Source organism: Elgaria multicarinata, chromosome 15 (assembly GCF_023053635.1).
Source record: "Elgaria multicarinata webbii isolate HBS135686 ecotype San Diego chromosome 15, rElgMul1.1.pri, whole genome shotgun sequence".
NCBI classification, from domain to species: Eukaryota; Metazoa; Chordata; class Lepidosauria; order Squamata; family Anguidae; genus Elgaria; species Elgaria multicarinata.
This window is the reverse complement of record NC_086185.1, coordinates 27783869-27803088: the sequence shown is the minus strand read 5'-3', so window position 1 is coordinate 27803088 and position 19220 is coordinate 27783869.

Genomic DNA, 19220 nt, shown 5'->3' with positions numbered 1-19220 from the left:
CTAGACAAAGCTCTTTCTCCCAACTGCTAATCACTTGGCCTTTTCCCAGTTGCCAACCCCACCCCCACCACCCCGCATTCTAAAAACTCTATATCCCTCTCCTAAGACATAGTTACTGGCAGTAAGAGGTTTGAAGTTAAACATGCTGGTAATTTTGCCCCTCCCCTTTTGCCTTCCACCTCACCCACCATTAGAATGTGGTCTTCAAGGAAAAGGAAAGGAACCTCTCGTGCAAGCACTGAGTCATTACTGACTCTTAGAGGGACGCCAGCTTTCGCTGATGTTTTCTTGGCAGGCCTTATAGCGGGGTGGTTTGCCGTTGCCTTCCCCGGCTGTTATTACCTTTCCCCCAGCTAACTGGGTACTCATTTTACCGACCTCGGAAGGATGGAAGGCTGAGTCGACCCTAGCCGGCTGCCTGAAACCAGCTTCCGCTGGGATCGAACTCAGGCCGTGGGGAGAGTTTCGGCTGCAGAAACTGCTGCTTTACCGCTCTGCACCACACGAGGTGCACAAGACCTTCTTCATAACAGAATTCAGCCCTTGTGCTGTAAGAGTTTTGACACCCCCATCTAATTCCAGAAAAAAATTCAGGGTGGAGGGGTTGCCTGAAAATCTATTCATATTTTTCCAAATGTATAATCATAGAATAGCAGAGTTGGAAGGGGCCTGCAAGGCCATCGAGTCCAACCCCCTGCTCAATGCAGGAATCCACCCTAAAGTATCCCTGACAGATGATTGTCCAGATGCCTCCTGAATGACTCTAGTGTGGGAGATCCCACAACCTCCCCAGGTAACTGGTTCCATTGTCGTACTGCTCTAACAGTCAGGAACTTTTTCCTGATGTTCAGCTGGAATCTGGCTTCCTGTAACTTGAGCCTGTTATTCCATGTCCTGCACTCTGGGAGGATCGAGAAGAGATCCTGGCCCTCCTCTGTGTGACAACCTTTTAAGTATTTGAAGAGTGCTATCCTGTCTCCCCTCAATCTGCTCTTCTCCAGGCTAAACATGCCCAGTTGTTTCAGTCTCATCAATTGTGTGCCTGTTTGAAATTCTTCTCCCATTCATTGAAGTGTATTTGTGCACATTTTTTCAGCAGTACACATTGTATCATGCACATTCTTCAAATGAGTGCATGCTTTTGAACACATTTCTTTTTGCACTTTGAATCACCATGCAAGCCCGGAAATGTATAGACTTTGTCCACAGATTGTGTTCAGTCTGCGTTCAGTCCAAAATGTTAGAACTGGGTAAATTGTGTTAAAAAATGAACTGAATGAGCAAAAGCTGCATGAAAATTGGTCCCAGGTGCAAAAACAAGAGGAAAATGGTACCCACTGACTGACATTCAGCTTCTTCAGAGATCTTTATCGCACACTCACAACTGGCCATGCATGGATGTTCGTGGGTCATTTTGACGACACAATGATCTTCCTGAACGTCTCCCACTCTATTTCCTGGTTTTAGCATAGTAAATTGATCTACAGAAAAGCTGGTTTTTAAAAAACGAAGACTGCATTTCCTGCCGTATGCAGGGAAGTTGCGCTATAAAGGTCCCACTAGAGAGCACTGTTCCCATTGATCTGTATGGGTCACATGGTCTCTCTGCTGTCGTTCCCTGTGTTATTTCAACTCATTCCCAATGTGGAAGAAAGCAGGAAGCAAGAGCGAACGTACTTGACAGTAAGGAAAAGTGATGTCTCGCGGTCTGAAGATGCTTTTTGGGTACAATCCTATGCATGTTTAAACAGAAAAAAAAAGTCCTACAACTCCCAGCATGACCCAGCCAACCATGCTTGGTGAGGCATGCTGGGAATTGTAAGACTTTTTCTGTCTAAACATGCACAAGATGGCACCTTTATCTGTTCTGCAGCAGTTAGCTTGCTCCCACCCCCCCAAAAAAACCAACCACCGCCCCCTCCAGCCCATTAGAGTTGCATTAGCAGAAGAGCAGTAATGATAACTACTCTACAGAAGTGGCACATTGAAATGTTCTCTCTCTCTCTCTCTCTCTCTCTTGTCCTTGATTGAAGGAGGAGGAGGAGGAGGAGAAGGACAAGGAGGAGGAGGTGGAGGAGGAGGAGGAGGAGGAGGAGGAGGAGGAGGAGGAGGAGGAGAAGAAGAGGAGGAGGAGGAGGAGGAGGAGGAGGAGGAGGAGGAAGAAGAAGAAGAAGAAGAAGAAGAAGAAGAAGAAGAAGAAGAAGAAGAAGAAGAAGAAGAAGAAGAAGAAGAAGAAGAAGAAGAAGAAGAAGAAGTGGAGAGAGTGTCATGGGATCCTGCTCTTGAGGCTCATGGAGAAATTCCCATTATGAATATTGTTCTGCTGTTCTGGCACCTGAACTGAACAGCAACACAAGGAGAAACCACAGGCACCACCAAGTCCCCCGCTCCTTGATCCTGTACAAAAAGTGCCAATCACAATAAAAGTTAATACTTTCTTTGAAACATGCTGGCAACCAAAAAACCAATATTGCTTTCTCACTGGGTATGCTCCTTCAAATCCTGCCCTGTTTTTGTCAAGCTATTTTGAACTGATTCATTTACTGATCTGCCAACACATCTCCCTCCTACGTAATTTGCTGTTGCATTAAGTTACAACACAACCAGTGGCATTTTTTTAAAAAAAAATATGACCCGGCATCCCTATCGCAAAATCGAAGCACACAGTGGCAATCTTCTATTATTTGTCTTTGGGTCGCCTGGGTTTTGTACGCTACATTTCAAATACTGTTGGATTTTCTGCACCAAGGAAGTTGCATGGGTCTACCAATGATCCAGGTGTGTGGGGAGAGGGAAGGGGGTCACCTAGAGTGAGAGGACATCTGCAAACATAGCTGGCATCAGAATCCAGCAAAAATAAGACAATTGTGTGGATTTCGAGGGTGATTCAAGGCTGTAGTCTCCCTGCTACTCTTCTGACAGTCATGAGACTAGCCAGGAATGGGGGTTTAAGGATCTCAGAGGTTATGCAACCCTAACAGGTCCCTTGCCTGGAAGAGGCCCTTTTGCTCAGGACCATGGCCAGCTCACTATGAAGATCACTGTCAGAGAGCTTCTCCACATTTTCTTTTAAAAAATTCCCGCTGCCTTTGCAGGGCTTTCTGCTTCCACTTTCCTTCCAGGATTAACCGTTTGCACTTTTACACAGGTGGCCATGGGTGGCCATGAGGTTTGAGTTGAATACTTCTTCTTTCTGTGTGTTACAATCACTTCAATGAAACAGCAACCTCTAGTGATGGAATGGTAGTACAACACCAATTTTGTACGAGGCCAATTTTCTGATATATATACTTTTTAAAAAACTGATTATTCCAGTGGTTTTTTGAAGGCAGGATAACGGGAGAATTGTGAGAGATGTCCTGGAGGTTGGCAATGTCATCTAAAGGGCCCAGAAACTTCCCTTGAGTAGCCAATCATGAGCGTGCAATAAATCCCTTGTGTAGAAATGCTCAGAGTCAGGCGGGATGCAAGGCAAACCAAAACTGCAAGCTTGTGGTGTTGCTTCAGCAATAGTCCAGAGCCCAACTTTAACCTTTACCTGTCCTAGAACCAGGATGGTGTAAATAATAATAATAATTAAAGGAAAAGGTTCCCCCTCTTCCCACGAGAAACACTGTTGAGATGTAAATGACCTGCTCTAGTCTGGTGGAACCGGGAAATTCCTGATGGTGATGGATGTGGTGCTGCACTGCCAACAGTTCTGAGCCCTTCGAAAAGTCTCAGGGTCCTCAAGATGCTTTGAAATACAACTCTCATCACACCCAGATGCCCTGACTAATAGTTGAGGATGATGGGGGTTGTAGTCCAAAACCTCTGCAGGGTGCCAGGTTGGAGAAGGCTGCTTTAGAATTGGAGGAAGAAAACAAGACATCTGGTCAGGTGAAGAAGGATAGCTGGCAACTGGGGCTCCCTTCCCACAGGAGTCTCTGGTGAGTTGGTGACTCCTATTCCTTGGGAATTGTTCCTATTCTCAGTCTTCCCCATTAGAACTCTGCTCAGGTAGCAAAGAGTCTGTGTCATGGGCTATAGGACACTCAGCAACAATTCACTCATCCTGGAGTTCATATATTAGGCAGTGACACAAGATGTGGCCCCCTGGTATCTGGTGTCTTGGCTTGAGTGGTCTGAAAACCTCTCGTCTTCCCAGTGGCCTTTATGGCTGGCGGGCTTCTTTCACCCCTGGTCTGCATTCCAGGGTTGGGTGGGACCAGGTGGGACCGAAAGGCAAAAGTGGTAGGCCCAAAAATAACTGCATATTTTATCTTAAAGCTCTTACTGCCAGTAACTCTTAGGAAGGAGGGGGGGAACGTAAGAAAGCCAGGAATCTACCAAGCAATTAGCTATCAGGGAAGGGGTGTGGCCAGGAGAATGGGGTGTGGCCAGGAAAAGTGAGTGTGGCCAGAAGAAGGGGCTGGTTGGGAAAAGGGGTGTGGTCTGGAGAAGGGGTTGATCAGGAGAAGGGGGTGTGGCCAGGAGAAGGGGGTGTAGCCATCTGGGGAATCCTAGAATTGCCTGAAGTTCTGCCCCTCTGGAGTAGGGAATTGGTGCCTGACTTGTGAGACTCATGTCTTGAGCCCTACAGCACCTGTTCCCAGGCATGGCTGGGACTCTGCATCTAAAGGGCAGTATGACAATGGAACCAGTTACTTAGGAAGGTTGTGGGCTCTCCCACACTAGAGGCCTTCAAGAGGCATCTGGACAACCATCTGTCAGGGATGCTTTAGGGTGGATTCTTGCATTGAGCAGGGGGTTGGACTCAATGGCCTTGTAGGTCCCTTCCAACTCTGCTATTCTATGATTCTATGATAAAGAGCTATCATATAAAAGTGTGAGGCATCCAATGGAAGTTGGTGGCTCCAATGTCAGTGGGGCTGTGAATCTGCTCAAGGTTTCAGTCAAATCCCGTCAGAACGCTACAGGAGCTACCCATGGTGCTTTGCAAATTCACCACCCCACTGACATTGGAGTCACCAGGCTCCATTGGTGGCATCTTTAAAAGTGTTGGTACGGCCGTTTCTAAAAAAGCCCTCCCTGGATCCCCTGGACTTTAATAACTATAGACCAATATCAAATATCCCACGTTTGGGCAAAGTGATCGAGGCGGCAGTTGCAAACCAACTCCAAGCAGTTTTGGATGACACAGATTTTCTAGACCCATTTAAAACTAGCTTCAGAGCAGGATACGGAGTTGAGACTGCTATGGTCGCTTTAGTGGATGATCTAGGCCTGAGTATTGACAGGGGGAGTGTGTCCCTGCTGGTACTTTTGGAACTCTCAGTGGCTTTCGATACCATCAACCATGGTATCCTTCTGGAACGCCTGAGGGGTTTGGGAATTAGGGGCTTCAGTGTTTCCAGTCCCGCCTCTCGGGGAGGTTCCAGATGGTGATGCTTGGGGATAGCTGCTCCTCAAAGAAGGAGCTATTGTATGGCATACCACAAGGTGCCATCCTCTCCCCAATGCTGTTCAACATCTACATGAAACCGCTGGGAGAAATCATCTGGAGGTATGGGGCGGGGTGCTCTCAGTATGCTGATGACTCCCAAATATATTTCTCTATGCCTTCGACAACAGCGTCAGCTAAGGATAGTGTGTCTCCTCTGAATGAATGCTTGGAGGCGGTAACGGGCTGGATGAGGAAAAACAAACTGAAGCTGAATCCAGACAAGGCGGAGGTTCTTACTGTCAAAGGCCCCAACCTGAGTTTGGAGGTGTGTCATCCAGTTCTGGATGGGGCTACACTCCCCCTGAAAGTCTGCGTTTTCAGTTTGGGGGTGCTCCTGGATCCGTCGCTCCAAATAACAGCCCAGATAGATGCAACGGCCAAGAGTTCCTACTATCAGCTTCAGCTGCGCCCCTTCCTAGAGACAGAAGACATAAAGACAGTAGTGCACACGCTGGTAACTTCAAGTCTCGACTTCTGCAATGCACTCTACATAGGGCTACCTTTGTGCCTAGTCCAGAAATTTCAATTAGTTCTAAATATGGCAGCCAGGTTTGTCACCGGTACACCTAGGGGTGACCATATCACACCAACTTTAAAATCACTTATTATTATTATTATTAATTTATTATTATTTATTTATATAGCACCATCAGTGTACATGGTGCTGTACAGAGTAAAACAGTAAATAGCAAGACCCTGCCGCATAGGCTTACAATCTAATAAAATCATAGTAAAACAATAAGGAGGGGAAGAGAATGCAAACAGGTACAGGGTAGGGTAAGCAGGCACAGGGTAGGGTAAAACTAACAGTAGAAAGTAACAGTAGAAGTCTGCACAACATCAAGTTTTAAAAGCTTTAGGAAAAAGAAAAGTTTTTAGTTGAGCTTTAAAAGCACCTTGAGTCCCATTATTGGGCAAAAGTTGGGATACTACTACTACTACTACTACTACTACTAATAATAATAATAATAATAATAATAATAATAATAATACCTTTAAAGCCCTACATGGTTTGGGTCCAGGTTACCTGCGGGATCGCCTTCTCCCATACAATCCGCCACATACACTCAGGTCCTTTGGGTAGGATTTACTTCAGGCAGCTAAAACCAGATTGACAAGTATTACCCAGAGGACCTTTTCTTCTGCTGCTCCCAGACTGTGGAATGGCTTTCCGGGAGAGAGTCGCCAACTCAACAGTCTTTCTGAATATAAAAAAGCTATAAAGAGTTATCTCTTCTGGCAGGCCTACCCAGTTGAATTTTAAGAAGACTGGCTGTTTTTAATAATGTATTAGTTTTATACGTTTTAATCAGTTGTATGTATTTTATAATATTTTATAATATTATTCATGGGATACCATGAAGGCAGTATCAAGAGGGATATGTATTAGAGAAATGTGTAATTTAAGGAGGCAACAAGTAGCAGAGCAGGAACAATTGGAGGAAGAGATTAAGAAAATGGAGAAAGATTATTGGCAATATAAAAATAAATATAAATTAATAGAAATACAAGCAAAGAAAAAACAATTAGAAAATTTAAATTTAGAGGAGGTTCAAAAAAATTTAATATATATGAAAAGGGAGTATTTTGAAAACAGTAATAAGAATTCTAGATTGCTTGCCAGGCTCACACAAAAAGAAAAAGCCAGGAATGGGATAGGGATTTTGAAGGATAAACAAGGGAAGTATTGTCATACAATGAAGGATAAAGTAAAGATTTTTCAGGAGTTTTATCAAGAATTGTATAAGGGAAAGGATATTCAAAAACAAAAGTTGGAAGCTTATATAGAAAAGTATATAAAGAAGAGAATAAAAAATTTTTTTTGAACTGGAACAGTCTTTAATATTCACTGATGTACATGCTCTTTTAAATTATTTATCTGCTTCATCGAAATTAGCAAACAGTCAGTATAAATGGATTCTAAGCACCCCTTTGACAGCTTAATGACAAATATTACAACTTTGGAAAGATAAATACTCGCCTCCTCTAATGCAATAGACTGAGGACCTTACAACACTTTCAGTATTTGAACGGGTGACATAGATGCCACCTTCTAATGGATACTTATTTGGATATTTGGTCCACTTTTGCTGAAGGAAAGGAACCTCTCGTGCAAGCACTGAGTCATTACTGACTCTTGGAGGGACGCCAGCTTTCGCTGACGTTTTCTTGGCAGGCCTTATAGCGGGGTGGTTTGCCGTTGCCTTCCCTGGCTGTTATTACCTTTCCCCCAGCTAACTGGGTACTCATTTTACCGACCTCGGGAGGATGGAAGGCTGAGTCGACCCGAGCCGGCTGCCTGAAACCAGCTTCCACTGGGATCGAACTCAGGCCGTGGGGAGAGTTTCAGCTGCAGAAACTGCTGCTTTACTGCTCTGAGCCACACAGAAAGCTCTGGCATGGGCTGGTCCATGAAGTCACGAAGAGTTGGAAGCGACTGAACGAATAAACAACAAAAATGTATAATTGCTAGAGTGTTGCATGCATTTCATACACATCTAGATAAATGTATTTTTTTTCATAAAAAAGAGGGGAGCAATTAAAAAAAGGGTACCCGTGGGCACTGTGCTGGGAACCCCTGGCATATATGCCCACCTGAGTGCATCATTGTGACTGTGTGGCCAAATTGCTGCTTCCTCCCAGTTTCCTCCTTCACCTTGTTGAATCTTTCCATTTTGGTTTCTGCCAGTTTTTCAGTTCTTCCACTCTTAAATTCAGTTAATCTCAAACATTGAGAGGCATTTTTTCCTAAAATACACAAGCATTACACAAGGAGCATTTTCTTCCCTGCTTTTCTGTTAGACAACCTCTAGGTGGCACTTTGATCTAGCAGAATAGTGCAAATGCACAAGAGAAAATCTAGCTTTCTTTCACCATCAGAAATAATGCCGCATTTTTCCTACTCTAAAAAAAAAAAAAAACTTGTGGAAAGTTCTGTTTACATCCAGGAGAGAAACCAGAGGTTTGTGTCATCTAAAGATACTGTAAACAATCATGAAAAAAGAATGATGAGTGCACCACAAATGCTTTGTGTAGGAAAACTCCTTGAGATGTGTTTACAATGGACAATTTCCCTTCTGTTCACAGGGGGCCGCTCACTCATAGCTTCTGCTTCTTCTTTCACCAGAGCTTATATTACTCTTTGTAATGAGCCATTTCTTACTTGCTCCCCTCTACGTTTCCAGACAGCACTAAACTTGCCTGATTGGCAGTTTTGGTGCGAGCTTGCCAAGACGAACTTGAACGGCAAACTCATCGCCCTTTTTCACATCAGCATAAATCGTCTTTCATTACTTCCACTGCTGTTAATCCTCGTGCATTTGGGAGCAGTGCCATCGCAATGTCCCTGTGCCCCAGAAGAGGAAATAGATTTTTTTTTTTTTAAGAGGCACTCACAGTTCTGAAATAATTTATCACTCAAGCATCCTTTTGCAGCCTGAAACCAAAGAATTTCCAGATCTCTGAGCAGGGAAAATGACATTGTTATCCAAATCATATGACTGGATTAAGGATGATAAAGTTTATTTTTATTTTTCCTGAGGTCTGCTTTTTGGCAAGGATGCAATGAACTGGAGCACTCCAAACTATGGGGTCATCCCATTAATACTACAATTCTGTAAATGTCTACTAAGACGTAGGTCCCACTTAGTTCTGAGGGGCTTGCTCCTAGTTAAGAGGGTATAGGTTTGTAATCTAAGGGCTTATTTACACCAAGCAGGATATTCCACTATGAAAGTGGTATGGAAGCGGTATATAAAAGGCAGGAGACACACTACTGCTTTGTAGTGGTACTGAAGTGCACTGACGACTGTTGGGACCCATGACACATGCCATATACTGCTATCATACCATTATTATTATTATTATCATTATTTATTTATATAGCACCATCAATGTACATGGTGCTGTACAGAGTAAAACAGTAAATAGCAAGACCCTGCCGCATAGGCTTACAGTCTAATAAAATCATAGTAAAACAATAAGGAGGGGAAGAGAATGCAAACAGGCACAGAGTAGGGTAAGCAGGCACAGGGTAGGGTAAAACTAACAGTATAAAGTCTGCACAACATCAAGTTTTAAAAGCTTTAGGAAAAAGAAAAGTTTTTAGTTGAGCTTTAAAAGCTGCGATTGAACTTGTAGTTCTCAAATGTTCTGGAAGAGCGTTCCAGGCGTAAGGGGCAGCAGAAGAAAATGGACGAAGCCGAGCAAGGGAAGTAGAGACCCTTGGGTAGGCGAGAAACATGGCATCAGAGGAGCGAAGAGCACGAGCGGGGCAATAGTGTGAGATGAGAGAGGAGAGATAGGAAGGAGCTAGACCTGTTTGGTGTAGATGTGTCAGGGGCCCCTACAGTTGTCAGTGCACTTCAGTACCGCTATAAAGCAGTAATGTGGCTCCTGCCTTTTGTACACCACTTCCATACCACTTTCAAAATGAAATATCCTGCTTGGTGTAGATGAGCCCTAAATGTTTGTGATTGGTTCTAGCTCTGGTTTATCTATGGCAGAAGTTATTCTAGTTTAATTCCAGTACAAACCAATTAAGCTTCAGTTTAGCACATCTCCTGAAGTGGTTCCATTCCAATTCAAAAGACAAATCTTAAATATAAAGTCTCACAATCAGAAAGGGGGGGGGGGTAGAAAAGAAAACATGTTGGCTGGGAAAGGCTGGGAGTTTTAGGACTTTTTTCCTGTCTAAACATGCATAGAATTGTGTCTTTATTCTGTATTTTGAAAGGGCAACAACTGTCCTTGTAGGCAGGTTCTACAAAGATGGTGCTTGAGAAAGTATTCTGAGAGCCTACCATGTACATTATGGGCATGACAATGTTAATACAGGCAAGTGCAATCACTTGAAATATGTCTTGGAAGTGCTAAGTAGTAAATAGTAGGGCTGTGCTCCGCTTCGCTTCAGGTCGGAGAAACAGAAGCGGATCGGGGTACTTCGCCTCCTCTTAAGGCGGAGGCGAAGAGGATCGGGGGGCAGCGGAGCATCATGGAGCGGATCAAAATGAAGGCGGATCCTTCGCCTCGATCCAGAGCTCCGAAAGAAAGGTAAGTGGGGGCTTACCTGGCTCTGCTGCAGTCCATGTGGTGACAGCGGCAGAGCCAGGTAAGGGGGCAAGGGGAGTGGGGCTTACCTGCCTCTGTCATGGTCTGGCAGCGGCTTCAGCTGAGGCTCAAACCGGAAGTCCAGGCCGCAACCGCGACCTGCCCTTCTGCTTTGCGCCTCAGCCTCAGGTGAAGCCGCTGCCGGAACGTGACGGACGCAGGTAAGGGGGAGGAGGGGGGTCTTACCTGGCGCCGCCACCGCCGCCACAGTCTGTGCGGCGATGGCAGCAGAGCCAGGTAAGAGGGCAGGGGGGCAGGGGCTTATCTGCGACTGTCCGCGGTCCGGCAGGGGCTTCAACTGAGCCCGAGGACTCAAACCAGAAGACCAGGCTGTTTGGGTCCTCGGGCTCAGTTGAAGCTGCTGCCGGACCACAGATGGACGCAGGTAAGGGGGGAGGAGGGAGGGGATCCGGAGCTCTGCAATGGAGCGGAGCGGACTGTAGGCGGATCGATGCGGGCCAGAGTGGGCCCGATCCACAATTTGCGGATCAGGTGTGGAGCGGAGCGGGGGGGTCCATGCCCAGCCCTAGTAAATAGCAGTAGAGTCAACTTCAAATCCCCACATGTGGGTGACTTACTTTGGGCTAGTCACTACCTTGGCCTAACCTACCTCACAGGGTTGTTGTGATGATGAAATGAGGTGAGGCATGCTTGTAACATTGAGCTTGGTGAGGCAAAGGTGGAGGTGTAAATGTAATGAATAGCCTAATGGATGCTGGAGAGATTTTTACTTTTACTTTTCACCATGGCACGAGAACATGAGAAGTGTCATGCTGGATCAGACCGAGGGTCCATCTCATCCAGTATTCTGTTCCCACAGTGGCCAACCAGCTGTTGACCAGGGACCCACAAAGCAGGACATGGTGCAACAGCACCCTCCCACCCATGCTCCTCAGCAACTGATGCACACAGGCTTACTGCCTCGGATACTGGAGGTAGCACATAACCATTAGGACTAGTACCAATTGATAGCCTTCTCCTCTAAGAATTTATTCAACCCCCTTTTAAAGCCATCCAAATTGGTGGCCATCACCACATCTTGTGGCAGTGAGTTCCATAATTTAATTATGCACTGTGTGAAGAAGTACTTCCTTTTATTTGTCCCGGATCTCCCACCAATCAGCTTCATGGGATGACCCCATAGGGTTCTAGTATTTTGGGAGAGGGAGAAAAATCTCTCCATATCCACATTCTCCAGACCATGCATAATTTTGGACACCTCTATCATGTCTCCCCTCAGCCTCCCTTTTCCCAACCTAAACAATCCCAGGTGTTGCAATCTTCCTTCACAGGGGAGATGCACCAGCCCCTTGATCATTTGAGTCACCCTTTTCTGCACCACCACCCCCAGCTCTTCAATATCTGGCATCTGTCTCAGTTCTATGAGGTGATATCTTGTTCTCCCCTAACCACATTTATCTATCACTTTCCTGTGGTCTCCATGGTAACATGACCAGAATATTATGGACAGAAGCGGGGAGGTCATCCGGTCTGTGGAAACCACTGGGTGCCAGGGGCACAGAGAACAGAGCCCTCCCTGGTGACACAGGGGAGGCCGTGCCCATTCCCAGGGATAACAATGGCAGGATAGATCAGAGAGGCAGGGAGCATGAAACACAAGCGGCCTGTGCGTCAAGCCATGTCAGTTCTGGAATAAATCCTATTTATAGACCATCTGCGAAACCACGATAAAGCCGGGAGCCTGATGGAACAGTGTCTCCCGCTGCTGACAGACAACACGGGCTGAATCAAAGCAGTGCGTCCTCCGAGTGCCCTCACTTGCATGGCTTGAACACTGGCTTCTTGTCTTTAAAAGAAATGAATGCATTTTAAAAAATGGGGTGGGTGTGAGAGTGAGTGAGAGAGAGAGAGAGAAAGAGAGAATGAAACATATGAACCAACGTCCAGTTTCCATGATTGCCATGTAGATAACAAGTCAAGGTAGCTTGATAACTATGTCACATGTGCTAGGCCGGATCTACACTACTGCTTTAAAGCGCTATAAAACTGTTATAAAGTGCTTTAAAGCAATAGTGTAGATCCGGCCAGACACATTCCCTACTATGTTTAACTGGAAGAAGAGACGATTAACAGAATATGTGATAGCTTCCAATACTCAAAGAGATGTCATGCAAAAGACAGAGAGGACTTCTCTCTTATTTTAAATTTGTATTTCTCCACTGCTGCTGATTTTATCCTGGTTGTGCTTTTATATTTTAGTTTATATCATGTTTTTTTATACTGTTGTTTTCTACTTTGAATGGTTTTAATTTTTGTGAACCGCCCAGAGAGCTTCGGCTATTGGGCAGTATAAAAATAATAATAAAAAATTATTATAATAAAAAAATCTTACCGTTTTGCAGAAGAGTGCTTGTGCACTCCCTCTCCGATAAAAACAAAAACAAAATGGCAGGCACAATGTCGTGTGCTGCGTGTAAACAAGGGTGACGATCTTGTGATCATAAAATTGTGAAATTGTTGCCCTTTTACCCCCTCATCTAGCCATGGTCGAAGAGGATGCAGGCCCCTCGGGAGTGTCCAGTGAAGGCCATCCTCCTCCATCAACTCCAGTCTCCAAGGGAGCAGATCCTGAGTCAGAAGCAAAGCATCCAACCAGCCCTCAGGAAAGACAGCGATTGAAGCGCGAAGAGCAAATCTGGCCTGCGAGGAAAAGTCCTCGGCTGCAGGCCAGAAACTCAGTTCCATGAACGCCGCCCTTATATCGATGGCTGAAATGGAAGGTTCATCAACGAGCCGGAGATAGGTGGGTCCAGGCTATGGCCCTATGTATAAGTCAGCAAGAGGAACCACACAGCACTGGCAACAACCATTGTGACTCTTGCCGGTTCTGCTGATTACTCCATTTTTTCTGTATTCCTGACCTTGAATGGGATTTATCATGGGATTTGAATGGGATTTATTTGGACCTCGGACAGACTTTGCCTCTGCTGCTTGGGCTCTGTGAATTGTCCTGTGAATTTGCTTATTGTTGCTCGTTACTCCTGGCAACCTGGGAATCCACTGTCTGGATTCCCAGTTAGAGAAAGCTGATAAGACTTTGTAGCTGAAAACACAATGCAGTTGTTTATGGGTTCTTTAGATGATGTTGTGACCCTCCAGTTTCACTTCTGTGTCTAAAGAGCACTTTCAGTGAGTTATTTTAGAGCAGGGGAAATGTGGCATTAATTCTGAAAGCAAATGTAATGCTTTTTTCACTTGTGCTCTTCTGCTTTACCGTAGTGCCACCTAGTGGTTATGTAATGGAAAGGAAATGTTCTTCGTGTAATGCTTGGAACTGAATTCTGCAACAAAACTGAAATTAGAGACAGCAGATTAACAGCCTTGAGTACTAAAGCTCCTGGTGTAACAGAATGGTATCCTTTTCTTTCAAAAATCAAAACAACACACAGAGAGACACAAAACTTTAGAAGAAATTCAGTGGCACCTCCTGTTCCTGCCCAAATGCCTGCTTCTGCATGATTTGTGGCTCAAGATTTGCTCTGTTGATGGTTTAACGGGAAATATACGAGATCCATTTTGTTGGTACTGTTTGAATGTAGAACACACACAGAGAGAGAGAAAGAAATGAGATCTGACTTGTATTATAATATGTCCAGAGTTAGATTTAATGTCATTCACCAACTCCAGGCTGCTGAGAAATGAAGAAAAATGGAACCAATTTGTGGCTCCGTATTTATTAGCATTTAGATAATACGCCCCATTCATCATAGGCTCGGGTGTGTTTCAAAACTCCTTCAGCCCTGTGTTCTAAGCTCTCTGAACACTGGTAAATTACCTTTTTTCTGATCTCACAGGGAATTAAAACACACACAAAAAACATTAGTTTGGGAGAATCAGGTATGGAAAGATTCCAAATTTCCTGATGGAAATAAAGATGGATGGTACTGAGGAGCTATAAGGTAAAAGCTTGACCATAAAGACAAAAGCGATGCACTGTTTTACTCCAACATTTAGAAGCAGATGAAAAGGAAATAGACAAAGCAATATGAAAGAAGGGGCTGAGATGGACCCGGCTTATATAGTCTTGTTTGACACTGCCAGGTTCCATTTGTCTGAGCAGGGCAAAACCCCATTTTGGCAAGCAGCAAAACCAAAAATATTGTCTTGTCGCCCAGGCAACAAGGGCCGTTGCTAGATGAGGGTTTAGCCTGGGCTAATACCCGGGCTCACCCCTATGCATCCAGATGATGCACAGGGGATCCCAGGGTCAGCCGAGGCTAAAGCCTCTCTTGGCTCAGGGTAACCAGCACTGGTTGTGGCCCAATATTTCTGCAGCCCTGGGCTGAGCCCGGGGCTGCGGAAGGTCTAGCCAGTTCCGCAGCGTCTCCTGGCTACGCAGCTTACTCGTGAGTAGCCAGGAGAAGTGGTGCCCATCGGGCCGGGGGGGGGAATCACGGGAGGGGAGAGATGAGGGCCGGGGGGGAAGAGTGGACCTGGAAGGAGAGATGGGGGGAAGAGCGGAGCCAGGGGACATTGGGGAGAGAATCGCAGCCCAGGGGTGATGGGGGGGATTGGAGATCATGGGAGGGGGGAGGGGGGCATTGGACATGGCAGGTGGGGGACGAGGGGGCATTGGATATGGTGGGGGCGGGTGGGGGGGCATTGGACATGGCGGGCAGGTGGGCGGGCGAGGGGGGCATTGGACACGGTAGGCGAGTGGACAGGGGGGCATTGGACATGGCGGGCGGGTGAGGGGGCATCAGACATCACGGGGGGAAATCGGGGGCAGGGGGAGCGGGGAACCCTTTTTTAAAAAAAACCAACCCTACCTTATCGTTGGTCCGCTCCTGAGCACATGGCCCCTTTAAGATGAAAAAAAAATGGCTGATGTGACGGGGCTTTCCTTTACCCTGTCGCGTGTTACATCTAGCTAGGAGCGACAGCCTGTGCTAGCTGCAGCGCAGGGTCGCCCCTACTCCTGACCAGACAGTTAAGTCTAGCAAAGCCCAAGGACTCATTCCCCCTTCTCCTTCAGTCTTCCTAGTGAATTGTTGCCTGCTCTGTTCCTTAAATGCTCATGGGGAATTTTATTCCTGGCCAGTCAGCCTGGGGAAGATGTCAACCTTCTTGTTCCAATGAATAGTTCAGCAATCACGTATCTTTGATGAAAAAAAAAAACTCATTGGGCAATGGAGACCTCCTTGGAGGAGAGCCGTCACTGATTGGCTTTTAGCAGGCCCTGCCTCTCTTGCCAGTAGGGAACGATGTATTTTGTTCAATCCATCCTGCCTGAGTTTCGTGGACTGGCAGGTGTCTTCCGTTCCATCATTTTATTTATTTATTTATTTATTTATTTATTTATTATATTTATTTGTACCCCGCTTTCTGTCCCATGCTGGGCTTCAAGGCGGCGTTACAGAATTTAAAACATATACATTTAAGACCTGTGTTAAAATATATTAAATATGTTCCAATAGTAAAACATTGAAACGTTTAAAATACATGACAATTTTAAAAGTCTGGGAATTGCAAGGATCACAGAAACGAGGAGAAGAAACAACACAGACAACGGGGCAATGAACAGTGTGCTCCGCAAGAACGTTACAAGAAAAGGTAAGAAACGCTACTGAGCAACGGTATACAAGGTAGCGATACAAAATGTTACAAAGGCTCAAAAAAACGATAAAAGCAGAAATGTAGATCCACACCCAGTGCATAGTTAAATTATGGAATTCACTACCACAAGACGTAGTGATGGCCACCAATTTTGATGGCTTTCGAAGGGGGTTATAGAAATTCCTGTAGGAGAAAACTCAATGGCTACTTGTCCTACTCTATGCTACTTCCAATATCAGAAGTAGTAGGCCTTGTATATACACTTGTTGCTGGAGAACATGGGTTGGAGAATGTTGTTGGACTCATGTACTGCTTGTGGATTCCTGGTCAACAGCTGGTTGGCCACTGTGTGAACAGAATGCTGGACTAGATGGACTCTTGGTCTGATCCAGCAGGGCTCTTCTGATGTTCTTAGGCCTTTTATAGATGAAAGGTCTCTGTTCATGGATGGCACCTCCATTCGATTTTCAGTTATCCCCGCCCCCTTCTCCCCTATTAGGGATTCCTCAACATGGCAACCTCAAGATGTGTTGGGACTGCAAAGAACATCATTTTCAGCCAGCAGGGTTGGCTGTGGAATGCTGGGAGCTGTAGCACACACACACCCGTCTAATCATGCACAGGCTTGCACCATAAAGAGCAAAGAGACCTCCACATGTTATGGTGCCGGGGTCAAGTCCGGTTTCTGGGGTTCTTCGCGCACAGGGATTTCTGGGAGAACAGGGTTTTCTCAGGTCCATTCTACATTCCCTCCTGTCCAGCATCCTCAGACCCTTCACCCATTCTTAGGGGGGGGGGTCTTACCGATGAGTCATGCCAATGCAATTTGTTTTATTTTGCTTTTAAAAAAATAAACATAATTGCTAGTTGCTAACTGCCTGGGATTTTATTTGATTGGAAAGGAAAGCAGGATTCCCACCCACTCCCAAAAGCAAGGACAGCAAACAAACAAAAAACCAACCAAAAAAATAAATGATGATTCTCACAGCATGTGTGTTTGAAGGCTTTCACTCCTCTGCAGTGTAATTAGGATTTCATTGCCTGTTAAGGAGCTGATCTCTAGTCAATTGCAGGAGCTGGAGTCATCAATACTTCCATTCCCAGAGTGCACCAGGGCCTGAAAGGTTGGGTCTTGCCTCTCTAGGCATGCTGCTTGTCCCTCGCACCGCATCGATCGGATCTGGTTTTGTTGCTCACTACCATCGCCGCCTCGATTTACGGCCCTGCGATCCTAAGTGCACCCCTGTCGCTTGCTAAATCCTTTTGCCACCTTTGGATGAGGTTACGTGAGATGCCAGTGCTATATCCTAAACTTAGATATGAAGGAGAAGTGCGGGGAGTGGGGGGAGATCTAGAACTGCTAATGGGCTCCTGCCAGAAGCAAACCACGTTTTCTTTGAATGCCTTTTGAGCTTCCCGCAGTGGATTGTACCTCTTCGGCTGTCAATCATCCCTGTTAGCGACCTCACTGTGCAAAGCTGTTTCATAAGCAATCTGACCCCAACAGGTAAGACGCTGGAGCAGCGAATGGCAAACAAGTCCCTTAGATCTCCAGCGCTTTACTAGGATAAAGAGAGATGTCTACATGCTTCAGCCAGTTGCTACCTGCATTCTCTCCCTTCTGTAAGCTTCACCTTTTCTTGAAAAGGAATGCGCTGGCTATGAGGAGGTGCCGCGAGCGTTTGAGCGCCGCTGTGCATCAGGCAGGCCTGTGCGGAGAAATCAGGCGCCATTAAAATGCTTGCAGAAACTTCCTCATCTCTTTCCAAAGGGGAACCGAGTTCCATAAACGGCAGGCTTATTATTGGGCCATAGTGGCGAAGCTGACTCTCGAAGGCCCGGTAAGGCGAGAGAAGCGAAGCTGAGAGGAAAATGAGCCGTTTCTGCATATTTGCCTTATCTCCGCAGGGATGAGCCATCGTTCGCTTCCAATTGCAGCTCCCCTTTATTTGCAGGTGGGTCTGGTTGGGTCCTGTTAAATTTGCTCGCTTCCTTTTCCAGGGGCGCATCTGTTTCTTTTGCAGACAAAGCAAAAGCGAGGCGTCGCTCCACAAAAGAGGTGCAAGCAGAAAAGAAGTCAGCCGGGGTGGGGGGATATATATATATATATATATATATATATATATATATATATATATCTTGTTAAACACACTTCATGTCTGACAGGTGTGCGGAGGAGGCGGGAATGTGGGAAAGATGGGAATAGAGCTTAATTCTAGAAAAAAAAGAGATGATATGGCTCAACTCTGGTTGAAACAAAAATGTCCATGGTATACAGCATTTTATTTATTTATTTATTTATTTTATTACATTTATATTCTGCCCCACAGCCGAAGCTCTCTGGGCGGTTTACAACATTAAAAATAGTAAACATTAAAAGTATACAATTTTAAAAAAAAACATAAAAACAGTATAAAAACAACAGTATCCATTTAAAAACAACAATTCTGGGGTCCATTAAAAACAAACTTAACGTTAAATGCTGTTAAAATGCCTGGGAGAAGAGAAAAGTCTCGACCTGGCGCCGAAAAGATAACAACGTTGGCGCCAGGTGAGCCTCCTTGGGGAGATCATTCCACAGTTGGGGGGCAACCACTGAGAAGGCCCTCTCCCTTGTTGCCATCCTCCGAGCTTCCCTTGGAGTAGGCACTCGGAGGAGGACCTTAGATGTTGAGCGCAGTGTACGGGTAGGTTCATGTCGGGAGAAGCGTTCCATCAGGTATTGCGGTCCCAAGCCATGTAGGGCTTTATAGGTTAAGACCAGCACCTTGAATTGGGCTTGGAAACATATAGGCAGCCAATGCAAGCAGGCCAGAATCGGTGTTACATGTTCAAATCTCCCTGTTCCAGCTATCAATCTGGCCGCTGCATTTTGCACAAGCTGCAGCTTCCGGACCGTCTTCAAAGGCTGCCCCATGTAGAGGGCATTGCAGTAATCTAATTTGGAAGTTACCAGAGTATGGACAACTGAAGCTAGGTTATCCCTGTCCAGATAGGGGCATAGCTGGGCCACCAACCAAAGTTGGTAGAAAGCACTCCGTGCCACCGAGGCCACCTGAGCCTCAAGTGACAAAATACGGAAGTTTTA